We start from the raw sequence: 17,191 nt of genomic DNA on the forward strand, positions 1-17,191 counted from the left end.
ATGCCCCAGTTAGTCCAGCATGAACTTGGTGAGTTAACGTGGCACTGCAGTCAGGGTGTTGGCATGCAGGAAGTTTGTTTGTTACAATAGCATTTTAAATGCTGAAAGTTCCATTTCTTCAGTCTGTGGACTGTTCCTTTCATTGATTACTGCTCAGTTCAGCCCTTCACCAGCTCTCAGGTGTATCCCACTCCTTGTTCCCAGTTACGACCTCCTTGTGTTCCTCTTCCAAGCCTTCCCCCTCTTCGTGCCAGCAGCTTCTTTCTCCCTAGTTATTTGTACACTGAGCCTCAAGCAGAAAACACCCTACATTTCCATTCACCTAGGGCTTGAGACAATCATATGATGGGAAATATTTGAAAAATTTAACAAGAGGTACCACAGTCAGAGAAAACTTAACATTTTCAAGATAAATTCAAGAATTTGTGTCAGTTACCACTTTTGTCTGGTCCACTGGTTTAGTGAGTCAGGGGTATTATAAACTTGAACTACGTGTTCTCTTGTATGAACAGACTGTTTTGAGCTAGGACTGTAATCACAAGGAATAAAACACTGTCTAATGCAATGGCCAAATCAAGTACCAGTGAAAGAGGCTCCATTTGTGTCAATCATAGTTATCTTGTTGATGGATCTGTCCCATTGTTAATGTTAAAACCCTTTTTGTTCTCTTGTTCCAGCTATTCAGAATTATTTATTCATCCTGAATGAATATTTTGTGCTTAAACTGAATCTTAGAAGCTTATTTAGAACCACTTAAGAACTTAAATTAAATATGAGTGTAATGTGGAGAGGCATAGAAATGAAAGATCCATAATTTTTCAAGTGTAAAATTAAATTCCTCCCTCCTTTCCTCTCTGATTTGATGCATCTAATACAAAGTATATGGAATTTGAGTAGGTGTACTAAGAAATTCTGAGAGTTTTGATAGATATCTGCGTGTGAGAGATACACGACTATTGGAGGTCCACAGAAATATATCAATTGATCTATCTTTTCTGATAGAAGTTGCAGATTTTCTCCATTTACATTTAAAGGCCAACAGTACTGACTTATGAATTTTTTCCTATTTTATCTATTGCTTCTCAGGACCACAGGGAAGAAATTAAAAACTCATCATCTGGCCAGCATGGAGGCTCAGAGCTTTGATGGTTTCAGCTGTTAAGCCTGCTGTTTCACAGAACCCATTTTTGACTCCTAGATCTGCTTCCCAAATCAATGTGCTCTTGTTTGGTTGGAAGCAATACAGTTCCAGACAGAGTTAGCAGTTTATAAAATTTCCATCAGCCTAAGCATAGCAGTGAGCATATATGTGCATACATGCATGTGGGCTTTGTTGCTGTTTTCAGCATTCAGGAAGCAATTACAGGAGAGCATTAGCTGTGCTTCAGTGCATACTGTGAGTCTAAAGTAATGGCATGATCTTCACTCAGAAGATGGATCAGCAAGGCAACAGGGAAGTAAACCCACAAAACAACTAATTTTCTCTAGGTTACTTCTCTGTTTTGAACACCTAGCCCTTATGCTCAGAAATATTTTTTTTGTGGAGTTATGAACAGCTCTCTCCTTTTCAGCAGCTGAATGGGTAAAAATTTTTTTTATTTCCCCACAGTTACAAATCCCTTTGTTACAGGGCATAATGCCATCCCCATATTTTAGCAATGAGAAGCTGTGGAGAAAACAAAGTATGGCCTGAATCAATGGCAGAAGAAGCAAAGACTGCTTCTTTCCCAGTGTCAGCATAAAACTCTCAGAGATGATGAATGTCTAAGAACAATGAAGAGAACATGAAGCTGTAGGCAATGGGGTATTACCTTCAGTACAGCCTAGTCCATATGCAAGAAAAAAATGGCTCCTGTTAAAAGACTGATACAGCTGCAAAAAGTAAACACCATTTAGGTTACCAAAACACTTTTTCAGGTCTTCATCATCCAAAGCTAATTTGTTTCCCCTCAAAAACATCCATTGAATTCCCAATTCTCTTTACCAGTGCTGCCTCACTTAAACTAGACAACTATGGACACAGTGCTAGTCCTTTACAAAGCTATTTGTCCATAAAGATAATTAATTTCAATGGAGAAATGCATAGCCAGCAGCAGAACCAAGAGAAAAGAGCTCTATGATAATAGGTCAGAACTACTTAAAGTGCCCTGAATACTCATTGTGTTGTTGATGAGAAGGAGCAAACCCTGGCATTTTCTATGAAGGTGTCCTTCAGCACTTTTTGACTGTATGACAATCATCTAATTTAAATACTGACTACCCCAAATCTCAGAAAAACTCATGTACATCACATATTTCCCACACTCGATTCATTAAAGCACATGAGTTTTTTGGTTTTTGGAGGTGGCTTTGGGCTCACAATATAATACACAAAATTCCCTTCCAGTTGTCTAGAAAGTAAACAAGCACACTGAAATCTGTTTCTCGTCTCATCTGTCCTTGGCTCACCTCTTTGTACCTATAGAAAATAGAGATAATATTACTTTGTGACCTTGCAGCTGTGTCCTAAGGATTAATGCTTGCGTTACATGCTCCTGCAGTGAAGGGCAGTCGGGTCAGTGAGTACACTCTGTTCTCCTTTGCATGGAGGTAAATTAGGTGTGCCTCTGATGGCAGTAGAAATTTGGCCCCATTGGATGAATCCCATGATCTCCAGGCTTTAGATAGATTCATTCAGCTGGCACCATGCCTCAGACCTAACTTCAGTGTTGTGACATATATTGCAAGGAAAGGTATTTTTGGGTTGTGAGAGAGTATATCGGTAGGTAAAGCAGGAGCTAGGGGCATGATGGTAAAACAGGAGATACTCTCTGGAGAATTATATCACCTGCTCCCTCTAAAAGAACTGGTAGAAGGACCATTCAATAGGGCATGTGGGGTCATCTCTCTGCTGCTAGCACATAGAGAAAAAATCCTAAGATAGCAGTGTTTCTGGGGCTCACTCTCCTTTCTGGGCACATGAAAGTTCCTTAGGAAAATCCCTTGGGATTTTCTGAGAATCTGGGTTTGGCTGCTGCTCCAAAGTGCTTTCTGGAGAGCCTTTCTAATGGTTGTGTGGAAGAGCAGGGAAGCCAGCTGAAATATGAGGGTGTCAATAACGCCTATTGAGTCTGAATTCCCCTGGGCCAGGGCCCAGGTGTAGACAGACGCTGTAGGCAGAGTGCTTGGCAGGCTGACTCTGATTTCTGAAGCCAGGCTTCATCCTACAGCCATGAGCAGGGTGGTGCTGGGAACTCCTCACTGCACTGAAAATAGCAGCCCAGAGCTCATGCTGCAGCCCACGGTGTGCTGGGGGATCTGGGCAACAAGGAAGCCCTCTCCCCAAGCAACCCTTAGTGTATCATGCCTTGACAAGCACCAGCTAAAACCTCAGCATATACCAGTCGGGCAAGCACTAGTTATTATTAGTATTAATTATTCATATATTTCCATTTTATTTAATAACTCAGTTACAACTATTCATATTACTGTCTCCTTACTCCAGCACTTACACAGACTCAGAGGGCAGATGATAAATACATTTAATACTCCCTCAAATGCAAATGTTTTTGTTTGTTTTTCAATGTTTACTTGCTTGACTGGAGCATTTCACTTGAGCTTCATACCCCAGTTAGTTATAGCAGATTGCATGGTGGGACTCATGCCTGGGTTGCTTTACAACACCAAGATAAATACCGGTCTGAAGCACTGTCATGAGGTCAATCAGGTCTAAGATTTTAAATGCCAAAAGACTTACAATTCCATCCTGACAGCCCCTCTGCTCCTTCTCATCTTTTCCTCAGCAATAAGACTCATTTAAAGCTTTAAAATATGGGAAGCAGAAAAGGAGTCATTAATTTTACTTGCACAACAGCATTCACACTTGTAAGGCTTTGAGAGCCTCCTTAAACCCAAAAGAATTCAGATAGCCAGGGCAATGAATGCGTACCAGTACTTGAATTGGAAGGACATAGTTTTCAGGGCTGAACACATATTTTTGTCCTGCAGGAAGCTGACAGTGATGAGAGTATGTAGGATGCTTTACTACCACATTCACGTGATGCTACTTAATTTCCCCACTCATCTTGTTCAGCATATTCCCTTTGCATTTCTTAAATCAATAGAACTGCAGCGAGCCAACAGATTATTTCAGTATTTTGTAGGATGCTCTGCCCTTACCACCATGCTTAATACCTATTGTTTTTGGTAAGGCAAATAAACTCCTTAAATGTTATATTTGCTACTTAGAAGGAAGTTGACTGTGTGTTTTGGGGGGTAAGAAATTCAATTGCAGAAAGCTAAACATATATGCGTGGAGCTGAATGCTTTTGGAAACAAATTCTGTGGGCTTTCATATTTGTATCACTGTCATGATTTTGGATGGAAAATGGAAAACTTGTGATGAATGCATAATAGGCCATTGCATTTCCATCTGAGACAGAAGGAACGTGCTTACTTCTTCGGAGGGAAGACAGATGAAGGCAGGCAAGCTGCAGAATAAAACAAGAATTAAGTGATAGCCTCTGGATGATCATTGTTCTGCTATCTGTTCATTATCTGTCTGGGTGTAGGTAGCAAACACCACATGAATTTAAATAAAACCCATTACTCACACTCACTTACAGACGTGATGATAGGAGTTGCTTGACAGGTCTTACACAGGAAACTCGGATGTAATTGAGCCCGTTGCTCTGTTGATTCTCCTCCAGCAAAATTCTCTACCTGTGCAGGAATATTTTAAGACCTCACTAAATTTGACGGAGTGTTAGGGTTTTTAGCTTATTTGTGTTTTGTATCATTATTGGGTGCCTACAATAACAGATGGTGAAATCTCCTGAGTAAGCCAAATGCCAGTGATTTTCCTTACAGGATGTCATGCAAAAACACTAACAGCTCGGTTCCTATTAGTACTAGAAACCGATGGGCCAGCTCCAGCACCTTTTAAAATTCCTGGATGTCTTTGGATCAGCTTCTTGACACAGCTGAATGAGGCAGGCAATCTGCTTTTAAGACTCCTTTAATACTCCCAGAGTTTCTGCTGAACATCCTATCAAAAAGGCTAAAAATCTCTCTTAAAGAGCACTTTCTTTTTAGAATACACAGGTTCCTTTAGAGACAAGTAAAGTCAGGGAAGTTTGCAGATGAATTTAAAACACCCATTTGTTTTTTACTTCTTGAATCAGGAACTTCTCACTTCTGAGTGGTTTGTGTTTGCTGGCAGCAAACACTTATAAGATTGCACTTGGCATAGGTGACAACCAGCTTGGCCAGGCTTGTCTTTCCTTGGTCTTTTCCCTGTGTCTCTTGCTGTGCCGTATTGAAGGAATATTGCTTAATGGGTATAATGGGATATTTACATCTATTTCATGTTCCTAGAGCTGTCCTAATTGACTCTTTTCTCTCATCATGATTAACTTATCATCTGCTGATCATGAAATCTCAATAGAATTCATAGTTCTCTGTCAAGTGTGACTGTAGGGACATTTCTCCCTCCCTGTAAGTCTCATACTCCCCACTGGTGATATGAAAAATGTTGGACTCCTTTCACCATATTCATGGGCTTTGAGAGTAAGTTTGGATGTATTTATGAAGTCCATAAATTTAGATTGTCTTCTATTTATATCTAACTGCATTTCTTGTTGAAATTCTTATTTTCAAGCACACGTATCTATTTATGATCACTTTTAAAATTAGATTTCCTTTTGAATGAACTGTTGATGGTCCCTTAAAAAAGAGGGGTTTGCTTTGTTGGGCCTCTGATCTGAACAGGTTCCAAACTGGGGACAAGGTTTGAGTCTTTTCATTGTATTTAAAGAGAGAGGGGGAGAAATTCTTCTGCTTTCCTTCCTGGTTCCTCTGAAGATGTAACTGAATTTCTGACAAGTACTGTATTTTAAGAAATGTGTAAGTATAAGCAGGGGTCCTAAAGAGGTGAAATGCTCACTGCAATAGGCTTTATACACACACCAAGAGGGAGTCCTTCCCTCTTTATATCTGGGACTGTCTGTGTTGGACAACAGTCAATAGCTGGTAATGGACACTGAGTGACACAGAAGCAATAGGGACAAGATGTCTGTCAACTTCATACAACCCTAGTTATGTACAGATGTTTGTTGGCTTGGGCTTTCATTACTCTAGGCCCCCTTGTTTTTCAGAGAGGTAAGCCCTGAACTTACCCACTTTGACATTTTCCGTGAGGGAGGAGAGAGGTAGCAGAGAGAGAGGAAAGAAGGCGATTCTTATGAAATGTCTTCAAGGATAATTAATTTCTTTTGACTGATGTCTATGGAGTTTTCATATTTACTTGGAAGGAAATCATGCTCAGCAATTGTCATTACCTTCCAGAGAAGTGTTGCATTAGTTTGAAGGTATATTTGACACATATTGTGTCAAAGCTCATGTCTCTCAGACATGACATGTGACAGCTGAAATTATTTGACATGCTCCAGTTAAAGGAATTGAGAATCAAATTCCCAGGGGCTGTGGACAGTTTCTGTACATAAAGCTCTCTTTTAGTATAAAGGAGATTTTTCAAAAGCATTCAAAATCAGTTTTTCCTGCTCTCATAGAGTTAATTCTGGATTCTTTTGATCACCAAGGTAGTTCTTCACTACATCTGAGCCTTTCAGTTTGGCTGAAATGATCTTAGCAAATAGTCATGGACCACTCTGGTCTGGATACCGTCTGACAGATGGGCCATTACAGAGAAAACCTCTGGAGCTCCAGAATTGGAAGGTCCCATCCCACAGATCTGATGTGAATACTGCTGGGGCTAAGACAGTCTCAAGCCTCTTACCAGGAGCTGTCTTGGGAGAGTTATACTGGTCAAAACTCCATGGCTGGAGACTGTTTTAGCCTTTAAATGATACGGTCATATTCTCGTGTCTGTCACTGTTTAGGAGCTGTAGCTGCAATCTTTGAGCTCCTCTGCCATCAGTACAGACGTTCAGAACTGTGCACAGTCCTTCACATGAGAAGCTGCACCCTCATATGTATAGCTATGTCTGGTCTCATAAAGTAAACCTCTGTGGGACCGTTCTGAGGCAATGAGATCATTAGGCCCACAGTGGTGGGCACTCATCCAGCTGGCCTCTGCCAGCCTCTGAGAAAGGGGGCCCACATTGTAAATGTATCTGGTAAATGATCCCCACTATGTGCTAAGTCTCCACACATCTCTATGAATTATTCAGAACAATGTCACATCCCAAAAGAACTCCAGGGACCATTCAAGCAATTTCTCAGTATGGGCAATCAGGATTATATTGTCAATGTCTTTTCACTGGCACTGTTTAGCTCATTAGTAATACAAAAAGACAGTCCTTACCACTTCTGCTAGAGAAGTCTTGCCTGATGCATCCTAGCACTCAATTTGCTTTGCTAATAGCTGCATCAAGATTGTCCCTGGGCACCATCTCCTGGTTGGGAAAACTCATGAGCCTTTTCCTATGAGGTCTCAAGTATAAGCTTCCAGGTGCTAACTGAAACTCCTACTTTCCTAAAGTTGAAAGCTCTCCAGTCAGTGAATACAACTTCCAGAGTACAGACAGAAAGGGTATTTTCTGCAGGTATAAGGTGGTGTTGGTGCCATTGCACAGGATGCCATTTGAAACTTGTACATAATCCATGTATTATTGTGAAAATAATAATTGAAGTAGGTATAGGTATAGAGAAGGACTACTACAAAAGACAGTGGACTGATGAGACTTTTAAGGCGAAACAACGTGGCTTCACGTGTTTAGCTTAGTGAAAGGAAAGCTGAAGTTTTTGACAGCTATGCATAGACACCTCAGGGGTCTGAGTACTCAGAAGGGAGGGGATTAAAAGACATTTCTGGAATTAGAACGAATGACTGTAACCTGGTCCTGAATAAACAGACATTGGAAATTATAAAGAAGTTTCTAAACAGCAGAGGAATGAAGTTTTGGAAAAGCTTTCTGACTGCAGGAATAACAGTCAAAAAAACAAAATTTAAGAGGTAGCTGAAGAATTCCAAAGAAGGGATTATATGACCTGATGGTTCATGACAGCAAGAACTGAACTCAGTGACCAAAGTCATCCCTTCAGGTCCTATCTCTGATGATCTGAAAAGTGTTTAAGAAGATCATGTCCCATTGATCTGCAATGACAGAGAAGGTGGAGACTGAGTCTCAATCTCTTCATATCTAAATGCAGCATGATACCCTTGAGCAACAGTCCTGCCATTCCATATAACAGCAAAAGAGCCTAGGAATAGCTTCTGTGGAGACAGTAATTTGATTTACCACAGTTATGAAAGAATGGACTCAAAGAGTTATTTTTCCTAAAGTGTAGTATCTTTTTTCCTGGGTATGCTATAATCATGAGAAATAAATTGGCAGATATCTAGATACAAATTTTAAATCCATGAGACCTTAAATGCAAGAGCTTTTGTATCCAAATGGCTGCTTCATGCCCTAAATTCTCTGAGTTGTGCTTAATTCTTGCAGCACATAAGGCATGTAAAAACCACCCACTCACTACTTCAGAGCCATTTTTCTTCATCTAAATGAAATTTCTTTAGTTCCATTCATCTTTACAGCTCATTCAACAGGTCCCTCTGCAGCAGTGAAGGGGAGCATGTTTCAATGTGCTAATCCAGCTCAGAGATGGATTAATTGACTCACATGCCCCTCTGATCACTAGCCAGATGTCTTTCCCCAGCTGGCAAGCCTTACTAATTTTCTTGTTGTTGTTGTTGTTAATTCTGGGTTTCCAGCCAGCAGGGGCTCAATCAAGGGCAACATGCCCTCTGCCAACATTTTGTATTCTTTGGTCTGCTTTCCCTTGGGCAAAGACATTCAGCTATGAACCTCCTTCCCTGGCTCTTTTTCATCTGGCCTGTGGCCCCTGGAGAGAGCTCTCCTGGTGCAGTTGCACTTGTGTATCTGGCACCTTGGGCCACCACAGGGCTGTGCTGTGAATATTCAGGGTGGGTGAAGGAGGCATGTGGGGCCCAGAGGGCCAATTCCAAGAAGTGATATAAAATTTCAGATCTGTGCACTGAATTTTTGGGGGATAAAAAGGACTAATAACAGGAGTAAGAAATATTTCCTTCATCAGGCTATGAAAGGAAATTTCTACGAAATGACATGAGGGAAAACTCAAGAATGCTTAAGAGGACTGTGCATGACTAGACCAGTTGGGGCACTAAATTGGGAAGCAATGTAACATAAAGGGTGGTTTGAAGATGTATGTGTGCTCCAGGCTCTACTCCTTACTCTGTCATTGCCCTGGTGTCTTGGGCAAGACACTTCACTACTCTGGTACTTTCTAATGCCTAGGAGAGTTTGGGGTATTTTTAAGATACAAAATTAAGATAATTTTGGGGTATTATTGCTAATGAGCAAGACATTGTGAAAATTAAATATAATATGCATCAGTGAACATACCGCCATGTATTTTCAGCCTGAAAGCTTCTGCCATGACTTGCAGTGATTTGGCTAAAACCATGATGCTGCCAAATGGAAAGGTGTCAATCTTGGCCAGACTGTAGAATGCTGTTTGCTCTTATCCCATTGCTTGTCTTGGGTCATCACCGTTATCACATTGAGTAGAAACTTAATGTACAAGAATTCAGCTGGATGGTACAACTTTTATTCACCTCAGCAGTGACTTCCTCACACACAGGTTATTGGCAGTGGTCACTGAGGGAAGGCAGCTGAGAGCACAGGCAGCAGTAGGAATATTTGAAGATTTGTACTATTTAACACCAAGGCCCAGAAGTTCAGCTATGCATACAGCTGGAGCATTCCCTGAATTATGAAGATGGAACACTGGTTTTCTAATTTCTCACTAATTCATCCCAAGCTGTTAAAAAAAAGGAATCCCTGGATTATGTTAATATTCTCCTTTTCTTTCCTTTTTTCATTTTTCTTTTTTCTCTCTTCCCCCTCTTTTATCTTCCCCCTTTTTTTTCTTTCCACTTTTTTTTCTTTTCCCGTTTCCTTTCTCTCCCCTTTTTCCTTCCCTTCCCCTTCCTCCTCCCCTTCCCCTCCCCCTTTGTTATAATGACCTGACAGAAATTAGTTCACCAGAATGGAAAAGAAAAGCAAACACTTCTCCTGTTTTTTCCCATTAGAAAAGAAGTTGCAAAATATTGTTTCATGACAAGGTCAAGAGGAGCACAGCTTGAGAAGAGAGAAGTAAGAAGTTCATCTACGGTGTGAACATTAAGAACTCAGCTGCATTTCTATGGACCCAACATTTACTACTCCAACTAAATATGTGGACAAGGTCATTTCTTCAGCATTTGAGCAGTTGCTTACAATTCTTAGGTATGTAAATAAGAAGAAAATCTCACTCTTCTAATTCAGCATATTTGGTCATTTTTTGCTTAGGTACATGCCTTGTATAAATCTCTTTCCAAAACCACAAATTTCTTCCCACATCAGGCATAGCCCCAGGGAAGTTGTTTTACAGGGAAATAAAGGCTTCGACCTTTGATCACTGTAACCTGGCTTCTCACAATCCTGGAAACAAGTTCCTAAAAAATTGAAATGTGAACAACACACACCATCAATATCACTTACTGCGTTGTTAGGTGGTAAATTTTCCCCACAGGGGGTGAGCAATTCAGTTGATGTATTTGGCAAAGGGTTTGATTCTCTTCCCCACTGGCAGCGATGTGGTGCTGACAATCTCTCTGTTCTTTGATGGGGCTCAGAGCAAAGTAAGGGAGAGCAGAGTGAGACTCAAAGCTCTGTGAGTGCAGAGAAAGGCGGGCTCTGTCAAGAGAGGGTTTATGCAGTCTGAACAGCGAGCTGCAATCTTTGAAGAAAAGACTTCAAAGAGAAAAGGAGAAAAGAAACAATGTCTAATCTTCATACAAATGTGCTCAGGGGTCTCTGAAATTCAGAAACTTCTAAAATCTAAAAATTAATTACCACTTGCCAGAAGGAATCTTTATTCACAGGTAACGGTTGCAGCAATCTGAGTCCTCTATGTATAAAACTCATGGAATTGAAATGACTAAAGCTCAGTAAACCACCCTCCTTCCCTTTGGTGTACTTGCACACTTTCCAAGTGTTTGATGTTATCCTTCACATTGCTTACGTGGAACACATGACAGCAGCTCCTAAAATTTTGTCTTTGAAAGGAGATGTACTTGGAAATATTTTGGTACAAGAACTGTGACTCACAGGTTCACATTAAAACATGCAACAAAGCGATGCAGCTCCTCGGCTCCTGTAGAGCAATGCAGCCCTGTTGGCTTGTGTTTACTGCAGCAAAAGACAAGACTCTAAATAATTTTTCAGCTCCACAGCTGCATAAATAACAAGGAGCGCTGGGGGTAACTAAAGCAAAGCACTCCTGTTCCGACTCCTCTTAGCAGAATGGTGTGTTTAAAATGGCCCTCAGGCCAGGTATCCAGAATATCTCAGCATCTCACAGACTCTCTTGCATTTGTTCTCATAATACCCTTTTGTGTAAGCACTTCTCATATTCGTTTTACACTTGAAGTCTGAAAGCTAAGGAGGTGGTAAGACCCATGGTTGCAGGGCAAGTTAGTGATGAAATCAAGAATGAAACATTTAAGTATCTGGAGAACTCAGTTGCATGCTGGTGTTACTGTGCTCAAGAAAGTGAACGATTTATTGTGGATATCTCACCAGAGTCATACTCAGGCCATGGTAACATGTAGTTTAAATCCTGCATTTACTGAAGCTGAGGGTGTGAACCCAGCTGGGCTGGTGTGGCTCAGCTGCTGCACAGAAGCACATTAAACTGCAATAACTTGATTGTGCATCCCAGCCCCCTCTTTTTAAAAGCTCTGTCTTTCATCTTTAAGACTTCAATGAAAACAGCTGTTTCAGAAGCTCACAAGAGAGCTGTACCACAGCAGGGAAACAGTTCCCTGACATGATGTCTTGGGGTGACTTTATGATGTTATATCCCATATTGCTGTTCTATGCCCAGAAATTAACTTTGTGCCTTTGTATGCCTTTAAACTGAGCCTGAGAGGGGGGAGAGGAAAAAAAAACGGAGAGAAATTATCCTCCAAATTTGTCCAAACCAGCACACATGTGCAAGAGGGTCTCCAGACCCAGAGCACATATATCTGATATGCAACTAAAAAATCACCTCTCTTAAAATGTGAGTAAGCCAAGACACCTGTACTGATGGGAAAGGAAATGGAAGACAGAGCCCATGTCCGATGCAGCTACTTTGAAATAATGAAACCCTCTGGCAGGATTGGAATGGCTTCATTTTATGTTTAAATCCATATGGCGTTTGAGGTTAAATAGAACTTGCTTTGATATTTGCCCACCAGCAGTCAGGAGGCATCTGTGACTGTTGTCTCCCTGTGCATATGAATACTTTGCATCCCAATAATAAGTAGACCCAACCATTGTGCACAACCAGCATTTCTAGAGATGGCCAAAAACTGAGTAGACATGGCAGTTTGTGATATGGTTTGGTGGGCATGGTGGCATTTGGTCAAAGGTTGGACTTGATGATCTTGGAGAAGATCCTGATGATCTTTTCCAACCTTAACAATCCTATGATTCTTTGATCTGCTCCTGCTTGGGAGTCACTGATCATCCCAGAAGATCTAAGTAACACAGGGGCATTGCATTATCCCATGTTAGCATCCAGAAGGATGCAAAGGACAGAGTTTGACCCCGGTGTTGGATTACAGGCAGGGCTGTGGGTGTTTGTTTTCAAAGGAAATTTTCTTCCGCGAACAATCAGAAAAATCCCAGGCAGTCTCCTCTCGCTGACTGTGGCAGCTCCCAAGACAACAAAACCGAAGGTAATTGGTGCTGCCTCTCCCTCCAAATAGGAAATGTTGATATTTCAAGTATTTGTTTAACTGTGGATAGTTGACACAGCTTGTGAGAAATTATTCTGGGAGAAAAGGAAACCTCCCAAACTCCTCCACTTCCTTTGTCCCCGGCTCCTCTCGGCTCCTGCTGGGTGCTCTGAATCACCCCACCAGGAATGTCCCTGCCCCGGGGCAGGATCCTCCACCCCTTCCTCGAGGCTGGCGTTCTCCTGCCGGACCCGGGGATGCAGGGCTGTGCAGGGAGCGGATCCTCGGCAGCCAGAAAGGGGCTCAGCTCTCCCGGCATCAGCGGGGCCAGGCTGACACCCCAGCCCAGGTGGGGTAAGTCAGGCAGACTCCGGCCCTGAGTGAGTTCGAACCAAAAGAGGCAATCTGGTACTGAGCTGTTTTTGCCCAGTGGGGGATATCTGCTGTGTTTGTTGTAAGATTTTTTGGTGTCACTTATCACAAGCTCGTTATAATGCATTGCCTGAGGCGTAATTAAATTCAAAGGGCATGTCTGTGTTGAAAGGGAGGGTTGCAATTTGTTGCTGTTAGGATTTTTCATTAAAAACCAAGCAGTTTTCTGACTGGCAGGAGCAATGGTTGCAGAACAAAAATGCTATTAAATAAAGAGAAAGCAAAGGCTTTTCTTTTTTGCTTTTTTTTTTTTAAGAACTACCTGCCTGACATCTCCACACTGACTTTGAATAAAGTACAGCATTTAAAAATAGTGGGATTGTAACAGTAAGACGAGGCAAAGAAAAGAAGAGCCTTGGCATTAGGAAAGGGCTGGCAGGTGATAGGTATATTATATATACCAGATTATATGTGTATATCTATCTATACACACAAATATCTGTATCTGTATGTGTGTGTGTGCGTACGTGTTTTATCTCCAGTTGAGAAATTTGCCTTTGCTGCTGAAATTTTCCTGAAAACTCAGTTAATTAGTTCTCATAATACCCATGGAGGCAGACATTAGTATCAGCCTTATCCACAGATGCAGAGATAGGAAAGAGCGCAGAGAGAAGGATGCACAGAGAGATTAAGGGATTTCTGCTACAGTGAATTCAGTGTAGAGCTGGGAATTCAGTCCAGCAGGCAAAATCCTAACCCTATTAAAAGCAATGGGAGACTAACTTACAAGAAGCCTAGATTTGGCAATTTTTGCTTGCTTTGTTCAAACCTCTCTGATCTATTCACAGCTACGTGTCCTGATGATGCTTTCAGAAGAAAATCACACCTGTGACTGTGTACAGCTCCTGGTCAAATCTCAGCTGAGTCCCTCTGTCTCAGAGCTTCAAAACAGGGGCTGACTGTTTCTTTGAGGGACTCTGTACCATACATTTACATATATCTTAAAAATAGTCTGGAGTGATAAGCAAAGTAATTTAAGATCTTCCTAAATAGAATACTATATTCTCCCAGGCCACGAGGGTCACAGAACTGAAATTTTACATCCCTAGTTGCTATATTCCACCTCACAGTGCTAGCAAAAAATGACTGGAGGGTTTCAGCTAAACAGATGAGCTACTTTTAAAATAGATTGGGTAAAGCAAGCTCATTAAAGAAAAAAAGTAATAATGTCCTCATTTTATAATGGCTTTGTTGCCTTCTTGCTTATATACTTGTTCCAGGGCAGTATTTTCATTTTATTAGGGTGTTTTCAGCTCTTATTTTTAAGGTCACTTCATTAATGTTGGTAGAACACTTTGAAGTAGAAAATGTGAGTGCTAAGTGGTATCACTGACACACTTTCAAGGCAACGCTTTTGCCCTCCCAGAAGTCATCTGAAGCAAATTTGTTACACCTGCAAATGTGCACAAATTGGTGCTGGCAGTAGAGGGACAAATTTCCCTCAAAACTGCTGCAGCAGCTGTACGCTGGCTGCAAGTGCCTGGAAGAGGATTCCTCTTTCCAGCAGGAAGCTGGGGTCTGCCAGCTGGAGAGCGTGTCCCCAGCCTTGCCATGAGGAGTCTGGCAGGGAAGCAGCTGTGGAACAGAGCTCCACTGTCTGACACTAATGTGCTGGATAAAAATCCCCTAAACATATCTGGAAGTCCCCCAGTGGCTCCTCCAGTGCTGGGCACCAAATCTCCAGGGTTTTTTTCTCAATGAGACTGTAATGGACTGAGGAGTGTTGGAAGGAGCAGAGGGTGTACTGGGTTTATGTGGGAGAGGAAAGGCTGCTGGGGTGGGCAGAAGGTCACCTGCTGCAGCATCTTTGAACATGGGGACAGTTTCATAGAATCATAGAAAGACTTTGGTTGAAAGTGACTTTAAAGCTCACCTGGTTCCAACGCCCTGCCATACACAGGGACACCTTTCACTAGACCAGGTTGCTCAGAGCTCCATCCAACCTGGCCTTGAACACTTCCAGGGATGGGGTATCCACAGATTCTCTGGGCAACCTATGCCAGGGCCTCACCACCCTCACAGGAAAGAATTTCTCCCTAACATCTAACATCTGTATCTCAGGGCTTGTCCACTGATCAGAGGATTGCCAGTGGTGCAGTGCTGTTGAACACCAGGATTTACTACTCCCTTGCTGCGAGGCTGGGACATCCCAGGGCAGAAGACAGGTTTCTAACATCTGAGACAAGGGCTTACCCTTGAAGAGTGGTATCTATAGAGTCCTGTGGTGTGTTTGAGAAGTCTGTGGTGTCAAGGTTAATTTTGAATATCACTGGAACCATGGCTACCTGTATCCTGTCCCCACCACCCCCTGGGGTGTGGGATCACAGGAGGGATCCTGTTGGTCTCGGGGTATGGTTTGGACATGTGCAGTGCTGCTGGCAGTGTGAAATGGGAAGCTGTCCTGGCACTGTTTGGCAGCCTTCCCTCTAAACTGCAATAGCACTGCTGCCCTGCTTGCTTGTGGCTCTGATTTATTACCTTGTCATATTTCAAAAGCTAAAGCAGGTTGAGCTTGGTCAATGTTTAGATGGAAAGGTCTCCAAGGAAAACACAAGAGCTGGAGGAAATGTTCCCTGAGTCAGAGTCAGGGCAAAAATCCAGTGTGGTGTTAAGGATGTTGATTTTGGTCTGCTTGCAAAATCAATGTATGGACCACTAGTGGTCTGTGAGGAGGGGCTGTAATACCCAACATGACTGGGCAATAACTGCCAGGTCTTTCTTTTCCTGCAAGGGTCAACTCTACAGTGGGTGTAAATTGGATGAAATGGAGATGATGAATCTGGCTAATTGTTTTCTCTGTTTTGTCTCGTTACTTGGATTTAGAGGTTTGGTTGTTTTTCTTTGTCATTTTCCTTTGTATGTTTCATAATTCCTTAAATGGCATGGAAGGACACAAAATACAAACATTTAGCAATTTTTTTTCTCTAATAAATTTCCCAGCTTCTGGAAATCCACAACTTAAAGTTCCCCTTAAAGGTTTTAGGTTTTTTTCTGCCTAAAACTATTGTTATGTGGATTTGAATTTTCCCTCATCATTCCCACAGAATTATCTGCAATCTCAGGCTGCTCTCCACTGTCTGCAAGGTTGGATCCATTTTCTACCAGTTTCTTATACTGAGCATCAACTCTGTGTCTGGCCCTCAAAGAAAACCAGCCACAACTCTTACTATTGCCTCTGTAGATGTTGTGTTTCAGATACTGGACTCTCTCTGCCAGTGTCCTGGGACAGTGCATTTTTCCACATCCATCACACAGTTTGTTTGAAATGGTTCCAGTCAAGGAACACAGACTTTTGTCTCCTGTGAAGCAAGGTGCATGCATGTAATAGAAGTTGCAATCCCCTTTGTAACAGTAAAAACTATATTAAAAAAACACTGATCTGAATTTAAGGAGATAATGGAAATGAACAATTTCATCCATGCAGCAGTTTGGCCTCTTGGGTTTTTAAACAAATACTTTTCTTTTTTTCTTCATCCGTCCTCCACTTGTAGCACAAAAAGAAATATTTTTCCATGACATGATGGAATTCAGATTCAAAAGCTGTATTTTCATCTCCCGATTATTTTTTTCTGGTTTAACAAACTGCAAATTTGAAGTATGAAACGTGATAAAAGATCTCTTACTAAAAACTGCAAAGCAAACAGAGCATCTCTACCCACTCTGTTATTTTAGGTGCTTTTTTCAAGAATGAACTGACCAGACAGTTTTGAGGGTGGCAAGGTGTTTAAGACCCACTATACAAAGACTCTGTGACTGTAGTAATTAGCTGTGGGCCTCCACTGGGAAAGCAGAGCCTTGATAAGCACATTACAAAACCCCTGTCAGGAATACAAGTGCTTTGAAGACAGCATTGAAAAAAATTTTGCTTCTGAGTATAAGAAAGTATGTAATGTGAGATTTCTCAAAGGAGAAGATTATGCTTTATTTGGGCTTTTCTATACAGATTGAGGAACAGAATGTGAGAAAGCTTCACAACTTATTTAGGAGCACAGATATTTGCAGGCTGGA

The 17,191-nt window shown here is 41.7% G+C and overlaps 1 protein-coding gene across 4 annotated transcripts in view; it reads right to left on the reverse strand.

Annotated features, from left to right (window-relative positions):
* Positions 1 to 17,191, reverse strand: part of GRM3 (glutamate metabotropic receptor 3) — a 102,285-nt gene that overhangs the window by 59,365 nt on the left and 25,729 nt on the right. The window contains exon 2 of one of the 4 annotated variants that reach the window (XM_019290892.2): positions 4,603 to 4,701. The exons of 2 other annotated variants lie outside the window; for them this stretch is intronic. The gene's annotated coding sequence lies outside the window, so the exon portion shown is untranslated. Of the gene's footprint in view, positions 1 to 4,592; positions 4,702 to 17,191 lie in introns of all 4 variants that reach the window. One more of the 4 variants, XM_020585087.1, reaches the window with a different exon arrangement.

The sequence above is a fragment of the Corvus cornix genome, chromosome 1A, assembly GCF_000738735.6.
Source record: "Corvus cornix cornix isolate S_Up_H32 chromosome 1A, ASM73873v5, whole genome shotgun sequence".
Lineage (NCBI taxonomy): Eukaryota > Metazoa > Chordata > Aves > Passeriformes > Corvidae > Corvus > Corvus cornix.